The sequence below is a fragment of the Drosophila suzukii genome (assembly GCF_043229965.1).
Source record: "Drosophila suzukii chromosome 2 unlocalized genomic scaffold, CBGP_Dsuzu_IsoJpt1.0 scf_2c, whole genome shotgun sequence".
Classification (NCBI taxonomy): Eukaryota; Metazoa; Arthropoda; class Insecta; order Diptera; family Drosophilidae; genus Drosophila; species Drosophila suzukii.
This window is the reverse complement of record NW_027255896.1, coordinates 2,467,364-2,478,253: the sequence shown is the minus strand read 5'-3', so window position 1 is coordinate 2,478,253 and position 10,890 is coordinate 2,467,364. Positions and strand designations below refer to the sequence as shown.

Below are 10,890 nucleotides of genomic sequence, written 5' to 3'. Positions count from 1 at the left end.
CAGTGGAAGCCGAGTCAACGCGTCCAGGAGCCAGAAAGAGGAGCGCTAGCAGCCGGCGGAACCAGAGTCAGGAGATACCGAAGCCAACCCAGCCACACACCCGCTGTACTAATACCACGAGAATAAATCCCACTCTTACCATTTGAATCCTTTGTTTTCTCACTGATCTACGGGCAATCACGTCATATAAATTTGGTGTGGCGAACACACAGTCTTCTGAGCTAGCCGCACGAAACTCGTAGCGAGCAGACACAAAAGAAATCAGTTCGTTACATCTGGCGCCCAACGTGGGACTCGAACCCACGACCCTGAGATTAAGAGTCTCATGCTCTACCGACTGAGCTAGCTGTACATCTGGCGCCCAACGTGATTGTCCCAACAGTGAGAACAGCACAATAAAAATGGGAAAGAAGTGGATTTACCGCCTCAAGAAGGAGGACTTCGCCCATGTCGGACAGAGGCTTAATGTAGCCCTGGAGGGCAGGCTAGAAGACATGAGGAAAGCACTGTCGGAATACTACTCAGAAACAGAGAACGACCCACAACTTGTCGACATCTGGGCCGAGCTGGAAGCAACATACCACGACAGAGCCGGCCCAAGCATTACGTTAACAAACGCTGAAGGGGACAACCTGGTGGCAAGCCTGAGCTTTGACCACATGCAAAAAGAGGCCCACTGGAGAGAGTAAAGCCAGGATAAGAAAACAACAGCGCTGACCCCGAGACCAAGCCAGTCGGACTATGTAAAGGTCGCTAAACAGGTCCGCGAACGGTCGTTCAGGTTCGACGGGGCGGAAAAACCATTTGAGTTCCTGGAGCAGGTAGAATGGTCCGCCAACACGTACGGCTTGGACCTTAATATGATCCCTCGAGCGATGCCGGAGTTGCTTAAAGGAAGTACGTTGAAATGGTTTATCGCCAACAACAAGCAATGGAGAACGTGGGCAGAGTTGATAGAAAGCTTCCACACCTATTTTCTGCCAAGAGATTTCTTCACCAGGCTAGCGGACCAGGTCCGCCAACGGAAGCAAGGATTCAGCGAGTCGTTCAAGGACTACATGATCGACATGCAGACGATGGTGAGGCCACTTAACTACTTTACGAAAGAAACGTTAAGGGTCACTAATGAGAACTGCACATCAAGCCTACGGATTTTCTTAAGAACATACAAAGTGTCGGATCTGGATACGCTAATGATCCTAGCCGATGAGTACGAAGAACTTGAAAAGGAACGGGAAGTTTTCGCACAGGAGAACAAGTTCTAAAAGACCAAGTCGGCGTCACCAACGCAGGTGACATGCAGAAGATGCGAGGAGACAGATAACCAGGACACACGAGGAAATGACCAATGGTCACCAACACACCAAGACAGACGGCAGCAGGCAACAGACGCACCACGCGGAGGCCATTGGACACCACCCCCACAGCAACAGAGACAGTCAAACAATACCGTGTGGAGGCCGCCAAGCAACACACAGAGGCCGCAAGATGCCACCCATATCACAGACCCGCAGGAGGCCTGTCGAAAATGCGGTGGGAACGGACACTGGGCTAGAGGATGTCGAAACCAGCGGCTGTTATTTTGCTGGATATGCGGCAAGGTGGGTGTCAGGAGCGTCGATTGCTGCCAACGATCGGGACCATGCCAACTCTCCAAACTAACGGGCAAGCTAATAGAGGAGGAGCAGCAGTTGTCCACAGCTGTGATGATTGGTGGGAACAGCTACAAAGCCACAATCGACACCGGAGCTTCGTTAGCGAAGAATTGGCGGACAATATTGCTGCTCTAGGAAGGATTACAAAGACGAGACGGCAAGTTAGGTTGGCAGATGGAAGGTGCGGCGGAATTGATGGGCAGCTCGAGTTGGAGGTCAAATTCGACAACAAACAAGTGACCATGATCCTGTTGATTTTACCCGGAGTAGTGGATCCATTAGTGTTGGGATGGAACTTCCTAAAACAAGTCGGAACCGAGATAAGGTGTGCTGGACACGGGATAATAATACCAGCCGGGAACCGACACAATGGAGGAGAAGCTATCAGTAGCAGTCGTTCAACAAGTAAACGAGTTGGACGATACTACAGCGTTCCTTGAAGCAGAGCTGGCAGACTTCAGCACAATGACGGGAACATCGAATATGGCAGAACACCAGATCAAAATGAAGGATGACAAGCCAATCAAGCAGAGATACTACCCCAAGAACCCGAAAATTCAAGGGGAAATCAACGCAAAGGTGGTCGAGCTTCTCCAAATGGGGTTCATAGAGCATTCAAAAGGCCCATACAGATCCCCCATCGTGATGGTGAAAAAGAAGACAGGCAAGTGGAGACTGTGTTTCGACTTCAGGCAAATCAACGCGAAGTCAGTGAATGATGGCTACCCAATGCCCCGCATAAACTACATCCTAGATCAACTAAGGGAAGCGCGGTACATCAGCAGTTTGGACCTGAAGGATGGATACTGGCAGATCCCACTGGAAGAGAGTAGCAGGCAATATACGGCGTTCACGGTACCAGACAAAGGTCTGTTTCAGTGGAGGGTAATGCCGATCGGACTTCACTCGGCGACGGCAACGTTTCAGCGAGTTTTGGACCAAGTAATTTGCCCCGAGATGTCACCTCACGCATTCGCTTACCGGGATGACATAATAGTGATCGGTCGCACGCTGGAAGAACACAAAAGAAACCTGAGAGAAGTGTTCCGGCGTCTAAAGGAGGCAAACCTGAGGCTGAATCCAGAAAAATTCCAATTCTTTAAGAAGGAACTGCTGTACCTGGGACATCGAGTGACAAGCGAGGGAATAGGAACAGATCCAGCAAAAGTAGCCGCCATCGCCGAACTGGAACCGCCATCGACCGTCAAAGAACTCCGGCAATACCTAGGGGTAGCGTCGTGGTACCGCCGGTTTGTACCAGAATTTTCCAGAATCGTCAAACCCCTGAGTGACCTGCTGCGCAAAGGCAGTAAGTGGGAGTGGACACCAGAGCACCAGATGGCGTTTGAGGAAGTAAAGGCAAGACTCGTGGCAGATTCAGTGCTAGCATGCCCGGACTTCAGTAGCACTTTCATCCTGCAAACAGACGCCAGCGACTACGGCATCGGAGCAATACTGACCCAGGACACCGAAAAGGGCGAAAGAGTAATCTCCTATTCGAGCCGAACACTGAACGGCGCGGAGAAGAACTATTCAACAATGGAGAAGGAGTGCTTGGCGATCGTCTGGGCGATCCGGAAGCTCAGGCCATATCTGGAAGGTTACCACTTTAAGGTAGTAACCGACCACATGGCCCTGAAGTGGCTCAACAGCAGCGAAAGCCCTTCAGGAAGGACCGCCAGATGGGCCCTGGAGCTACAACAGTACGACTTTGAGATAGCGTACAGAAAGGGTCAGCTAAACGTGGTGGCCGACGCACTATCAAAACAACCACTACCAGAGACGCTACGAGAAGTAAAAGCGGCGTCGGCAACAATAACTTCAGGAGGGTGCAGCTGGATCAAGGACATGGGCGAAAAGATAAGGACGCAACCGCAGAAGTACCCGGACTATGTTATGGATGGTGAGACACTGTACAGAAACTTACCTCACCGAGCAGGCAGTGAAGACGTCGCGTCATGGAAGATGTGCGTCCCAAAGTCGCTACGAGAAACAGTGTTGAGGGAAAACCACGACGCACCGTCTGCGGGGCACGTAGGAAGCCGGAGGACAATTGCACGGTTGGCAACCCGATACTACTGGCCAGGCATGCATAGAGACGCCCGAGCCCACGTAAGAAAATGCGAGATTTGCATGCGGTTTAAGCCCAATCAGATGCAGGCGGACGGGAAGATGTTGACCCAAGTGCCGGAGGAACCATGGGCCAAGGTATGTGCAGACTTTGTTGGACCCCTACCAAGATCTAAGCACGGGAACCAAATGCTGCTGGTCATGATAGACAGGTTTTCAAAATGGACGGAACTGGTGCCCCTGCGCAGTGCGACAGCAGAGTCGTTCAAGAAGGCGTTTAGGGAGCGCATAATCGCAAGGTACGGGGTCCCGAAGGTGGTCATAACGGACAATGGAGTACAGTTTGCAGGCCGCATCTTTAAAAATTTCCTGGCTGAGATGGGTATCAGCCAACAATTCACCGCGCCATACACACCACAAGAGAATCCGACCGAACGAGCAAACAGAACGGTGTAGTATGCATGTATCATTGTAGCGAGTACCCACTGTACCGACACCAACATTGTGTTACAGTGTACTTAAATAAATACAAAACTGTCGGCCGTTAAACTCGTGCGGCCAGCCAAAATAAGAATGCGACTCAGAGCCCAACTTATGGGAAGTGCTAGTGTCAGCATATTCCCATGGCCTGAGTACAGACACATACAATAAATGCAAATACAACTTCTCTCGCGCTCTCGCGGCTATCAGCCAAATACATTTGTGAGCATATACTTTTATATATACGTGACGGCCGCTGCCAATGTTTGCAGGCAGCGCAGCCGCAAATAGCTAGATGTAAGTCACTCGAATTATGACCATCAATCAATAAAGAACAAGCTTGGCCGTTAGCCACTATAACCAAATCTTTTTCTTTATTCTGAGCATAATAACACACATCAATAAATTGGATATAATTAATACATGGCGACCGTGACAGTGATGTCGCAGCCGAAGCAAACAAAGTTTTAAATTGAAGTGCAATTAAAGTGCAACACAAACCGAATTGTGTACACCCAACAAAAATAAGTGCACCAACAAAAAAAATTTTGAAGAAAATGGTTATATAAAGACGTACAACAAACAAATGTTATTGAAATGATGCAAATGCTGAGGAAAAGCTATTAAAGAAATAATCTACGTTACTGTCTGTGCGAGGACCAGCACCGGCGCCGCCTAAACCCATAGGCCAGGGACGACCATAAGAGGATAAAAAAGTGTGGGAGGCATGGCAATTCCTCCTACACCTAAGTTGGAAAAGTAATGAACATAAACGACGACGTTGGACTGGACCAAGCTGCTCCTGTCGAGCAAAGGGATGCACCGAGTCTAAAAGAAGCTCTAGAGGTGTATCCCAACGATGGACCACGCCCCCTCACAATAGCTGAGTACAGGGCACGCCAGCAGAAGAAGGACAAACCAAAGAAGAAGAGGAGGGGCAGGAGAAATAAACTCTTGCGCCAACGAAGGTTGGCTAAGGATCTAATAAAGACGGCAGCGACATCTGAAGAAGCACAACTACACAAGGCCGAACTAACAAAGATTGAGGACAAACTTCGTACTGGTGCGAAGTAACGTAGCCAGGCTGCATTAATTGCCAATGAACTCAGGCTTTAAATATTAAAATCTTTAATATATATTAAAATCTCACACTCAAGCCGATGCGTGAAAACGCTGCTTGAAAACTACTTACCCCTTGTTAGGCTTTGTACTAAAATCATATGGCAGATAGTTTAATTATATAGAGCGACAAATTGTAAATCTGCCATGTGAAAAATTACTATCCAAAACATTTCCTTTTCTTTCCAAATTTTTCATTATGAATAACAGTTTATCTAAAACAAAAGATTCGCCATACATACTTGGCATAAAATATAGAGTTTTGGAAAACATTCCCAAAATGGGTTTTGTAGACACAAAAGTTGTCGATTCAACGGCGAACGTCGTTAATAAAGTAGAATCTAAAAATATTGATTAAGAAACAATAACCATACTATTAATAATAATTTTAATTATAATGTCAGCAAGTGTTTTTCTAAAAATTTATAAATTACACAATAGGTGTTTGAAGAAAAGATTCCAGAGTCGAGCAAACGACCTGGATAAAATTTAAAAAAAAAAGAGATACAAAATAAAACTTGCCAGTTATAATTCAAGAATTATTGAAAGCAAAAAATAAAAATTTACTTCGAAAAAGGTAAAAAAAAATTTTTTTTTAATCTCAAAAAAAAAAAAATTTTACAATTTCTTCTATTATGGCCACAAGTATAGGTAGATAAACAAAACAAACAGAAAGAATGCAGAGGCAGTTTTCAATACCTATATGAGGGATCAACATTTCAGTGAAAGAATTATCACACTGGTCTCAACGACCCCAATTACTATCTATGAGTTAGAAAATTTATATATGTAACATATAATCTAGAAAGCTCACCATTCATACATTGCTCTAATAAACAAAAAGCGATGGTATTAAGGACCATCCCGGGTGTCCACGTGAGAACAATTGTAAGCGAAAATGACATATTAGGTAGTGCTAGAATTTCAGTGGTATACAAGAATAATTCATATCCATATTATAATGCATTCCATTAGTGTGAATTATATAAGGATCTAAATAAATTAAAAAGCTATTTCGATAAATCATATAAATCGTTAACGGAAAATAGATCAATACAACAAGCCACTATAAATAAACATGCAGAAATATTAGTAACTCGCTTCAACAATGCGCGTATACTAATACATGAACAAAGAGATCGACTAGATAACAATAGCTGGTCTGAAGTATCAAAATTTCTGACCAGACTTCGATCAAACCTAATAACTATAAAAGAAAGGTATAACTTAAATATTTCAATACCGACCATTCTGAACACCCCTCTGAAAGTAGAAACTGGGGACAAATTGGAATCATCAGATCCACCAGAAGTTGACCCTGTACAGGTAGAAGAATCTGAATTTGACAGCCCAGAAGTAGAAGAGAAAGACTTAAATAACCTCACAATTCCAGCTGTACTTTTTCAATCTGAATTATCAGATCAAGAAACAATTGGTTCCGATTGCGAAATCGAACAACATCAAATAAGAACAATGACGGACGAAACTGTTGCCCAACGGGCATATATTAAGGATATAGCAAATGCTATCCCTGAATTCAACGGACCAAAAGCACATTTGAAGAAATAGCAGTTGAAGTCATAAAATCAAAAATAGTTGGCTCAACCTTGTACAAAGTTCAAAACGAATCCACTATAAACGGAATTATAAAAAAAATTACAAGACACAATTATCGGCGAAACATCCGATGTAGTCAAAGCAAAAATGCCTAAAACTACTCAAAAAGGAAAAACAGCTGAAAAATTTACAACTGAAGTTGACAACTTACGAAAGCTAGTCGAAGCTTCGTATATTGATGAAGGATTACCCGCTGAACATGCGGACAAATTCAGCACCAAGGAGGCTATAAACACAATGATCAAAAATTGTGAGCATGGCCGACTCAAAACAATCCTTGAGGCAGGCAACTTATCATCAATGAATGAGGCTGTCGCCAAATATTTACAGTGTAGTACGGAAATGACGGGTAATGCCAACGCAATACTATTTGCCAGAAAAGGACCGGCCTATAGAGGTAACAACTTCAGAGGTAACTACCGTGGTAGAGGTAGAGGAAATGGTCGTGGTAACTACCAAAATAATGGGTATTACCAATATAACAGCTACAACAGAAGTAGCGGTTAAAACCAAAATAAAGGTTTTAATCGAAAATATAATAACCAGACCAATAACTTTAAACGAGGTCGTGGAAATTATAGACAAATCAACAATAACCAAAATGCCAGCAATTACGGCAACTCACAACACAACAATAATGTCCGCTTTACCCAGCCAGTTTCGGGAAACTCGCAGACCCCTTTAGATACAATAAATTAAAAATACCAACGATATATACCATAAACCTCAATCTCAATATCTTCGTACCATTTATTAGTTCAGAAACAGGAACGCAGCTTACGTTCCTTGTGGATACGGGAGCAAATATTTCACTTTTAAAAGAAAATGCAGATACCTTTAGCAACATACAAATAAAAAATACAATAAATATTCAAGGAATAGGCGAGGGAATCATAAAATCCAAAGGACTTGCACCAGTAGAGCTCCAAACAGACAAATATATAATTCCATATAATTTTCATATAGTAAATAAAGATTTTGCGATTCCATTTAATGGAATAATAGGACTAGATTTTATAAAAGAATTAAACTGTCAAATAGATCTTAGCCCTTCAGAGGATTGGTTTATAATACGACCAAATAATATGGACATTCCTATTTATATCCCAATAACATATACTTCTGGTAATAATACAATTCTACTACCAGCCAGATCTCAAGTAGTACGAAAAATCAAAATAATGCCCGATACTGATACTATATTAATACCAAATCAGGAGATTCAACCTGGTATTTACGTTGCCAATACTATCACATCAAAACAGAATACATTTGTCCGATTACTCAACACAACCAGTACTGATCAATTGATTAGTATAACAAATTTAAAATGTGAACCAATTTCCGATTATAATGTAATTCAAAACACTTCAAGTAATAGAGAGCAAAACATCATAGAAGAACTAAAGAAAAATTTTCCAATTCAATTTAAACAACAATTAACGGAACTATGTAGAAAATATACTGACGTATTCGGTCTTGAAACCGAATCAATAACAACAAACAATTTTTACAAGCAGAAATTGAGATTGAAGGACGATGAACCGATTTATATAAAAAATTATCGAAGCCCGCACAGCCAAGTTGAGGAAATTCAAAAACAAGTAGGAAAATTAATCAAAGACAATATAGTCGAGCCATCTGTATCAGAATACAACAGCCCACTTCTACTTGTCCCCAAGAAAACCCTTCCGGGCTCAAACGAAAAGAAATGGCGACTAGTAGTTGACTATCGTCAAATCAACAAAAACTTCTGTCTGATAAATTTCCACTCCCAAGAATTGTTGACATCTTGGACCAACTAAGTAGAGCAAAGTATTTCTCATGCCTTGATTTGATGTCAGGTTTTCATCAAATTGAACTAGAAGAAAATTCAAGAAACATAACGTCGTTTTCAACGAGCAATGGCTCATATCGTTTTACGCGATAACCTTTCGGCTTAAAAATAGCCCCAAATTCATTTCAGAGAATGATGACTATTGCATTTTCTGGACTTGAAGCTTCTCAACCATTCCTCTATATGGATGATTTGATAGTCATTGGATGTTCCGAAAGACATATGCTCAAAAACCTAAAAGACATCTTTGAAATATGCAGAAAATACCACTTAAAATTACACCCACAAAAAGGTTCATTTTTTATGCATGAAGTGACCTTCCTAGGTCATAAATGCACAGACAAAGGAATCTTACCAGATGACAAGAAATATAATTTCATAAGAAACTATCCAGTCCCACATGATGCAGATAGCGCTAGACGATTTATAGCATTTTGCAATTATTATAGACGTTTCAATAAAAACTTCGCCGACTATTCACGGCACATAACTAGATTATGTAAAAAGAATGTTCCATTTGAATGGTCTTCCGAATGCCAAAAATCATTCCAATATTTAAAAGATAAGCTTATAGAAACAACTTTATTACAATATCGTGATTTCCTTAAAGAATTTTGTATAATAACGGATGCAAGTAAACAAGCATGTGGAGCGGTATTAACGCAAAACCATAACGGACTCCAACTCCCGATAGCATATGCATCACGTTCACTTACAAAAGCAATAAAGCAATAAAAGCACAACAGAACAGGAACTAGCAGCAATTCATTGGGCAATTACACACTTTCGACCATATATTTATGGCAAACATTTTACAGTTAAAACCGATCACAGACCACTAACATACTTATTTTCAATGGTCAATCCTAGTTCAAAACTCACGCGCATGCGGCTCGAATTAGAGGAATACGACTTCACAGTCGAGTATCTAAAGGGAAAAGATAACTTTGTGGCAGACGCCCTTTCTAGAATAACAATTAAGGATCTTCAAAATATTACGGCAAATATATTACAAGTCACTACAAGACAAAAAAGTAGACAAAATTCCTGCGCAGGAAAAGATAAAGTAGAATTGCCTAGGCAATCTCAAGTAAAAGCTTCTAAGCCCAACGTATATGAAGTCATTAACAATGACGAAATACGTAAAGTAGTGACCTTGCATGTAAATAATAATCTATGTTTTTTCAAACATGGTAAAAAAATTACAGCAAGATATGATGTTGGAGATTTGTATACTAATGGAAGTCTTGACTTAGGTCAGTTTTTCCAAAGGCTTGAACTGCAGGCTGGTAAACAAAAAATTACCCAACTCAAAGTGGCACCATGGGAAAATATCTTTGAAAATATTTCAATAGATAAATTTAAAAAAATGGGCAACAAAATATTAAAATGATTAAGTGTAGCGCTACTTAACCCGGTGACCCTAATAACAACTAATAATGAAAAAGAAGCAATAATGTCTACATTACATGACGACCAAACCGACGACCCTATTCAAGGAGGACATTCAGGTATAACAAAAACCTTGGCCAAGGTCAAAAGACACTACTATTGGAAAGGAATGAGAAAAGAGATAACCCAGTACATACGTAAATGTCCATAAATGCCAAATGTCAAAAACGACAAGACATACTAAAACTCATTTAACACTTACAGAAACTCCAGAAATGGTATTCGATAAGGTAATTGTGGATACGATCGGTCCACTGCCGAAATCAGATCAAGGAAATGAATATGCAGTCACCTTAATATGTGATCTGTCAAAATACCTTGTTGCCATACCAGTACCTAATAAAAATGCAATAACGGTAGCAAAGGCTATATTCGAAGAATTTGTTCTAAAGTACGGTCCAATGAAGACGTTCATTACGGACATGGGAACAGAATACAAAAATTCTTTAATCGAACACCTATGCAAAAACTTAAATATAAAACATATAACATCGACAGCACACCATCGTCAGACTGTCGGAACTGTGAAACGAAGCCACAGAACCTTTAATGAATTTATACGTACATACATCTCAACTGATAAAACGGATTGGGATGTATGGCTAAAATATTTTGTTTATTGTTTGAACACGACACCCACACATGATTATTGTCCATATG

The 10,890-nt window shown here is 41.5% G+C and overlaps 1 non-coding gene across 1 annotated transcript; it reads right to left on the bottom strand.

The window, feature by feature from the left end:
- Positions 1 to 279: 279 nt before the first annotated feature.
- Positions 280 to 352, bottom strand: TRNAK-CUU (transfer RNA lysine (anticodon CUU)). The gene has a single exon. It is a non-coding gene; the product is annotated as a tRNA-Lys (tRNA).
- Between the last annotated feature and the right edge of the window lie 10,538 nt (positions 353 to 10,890).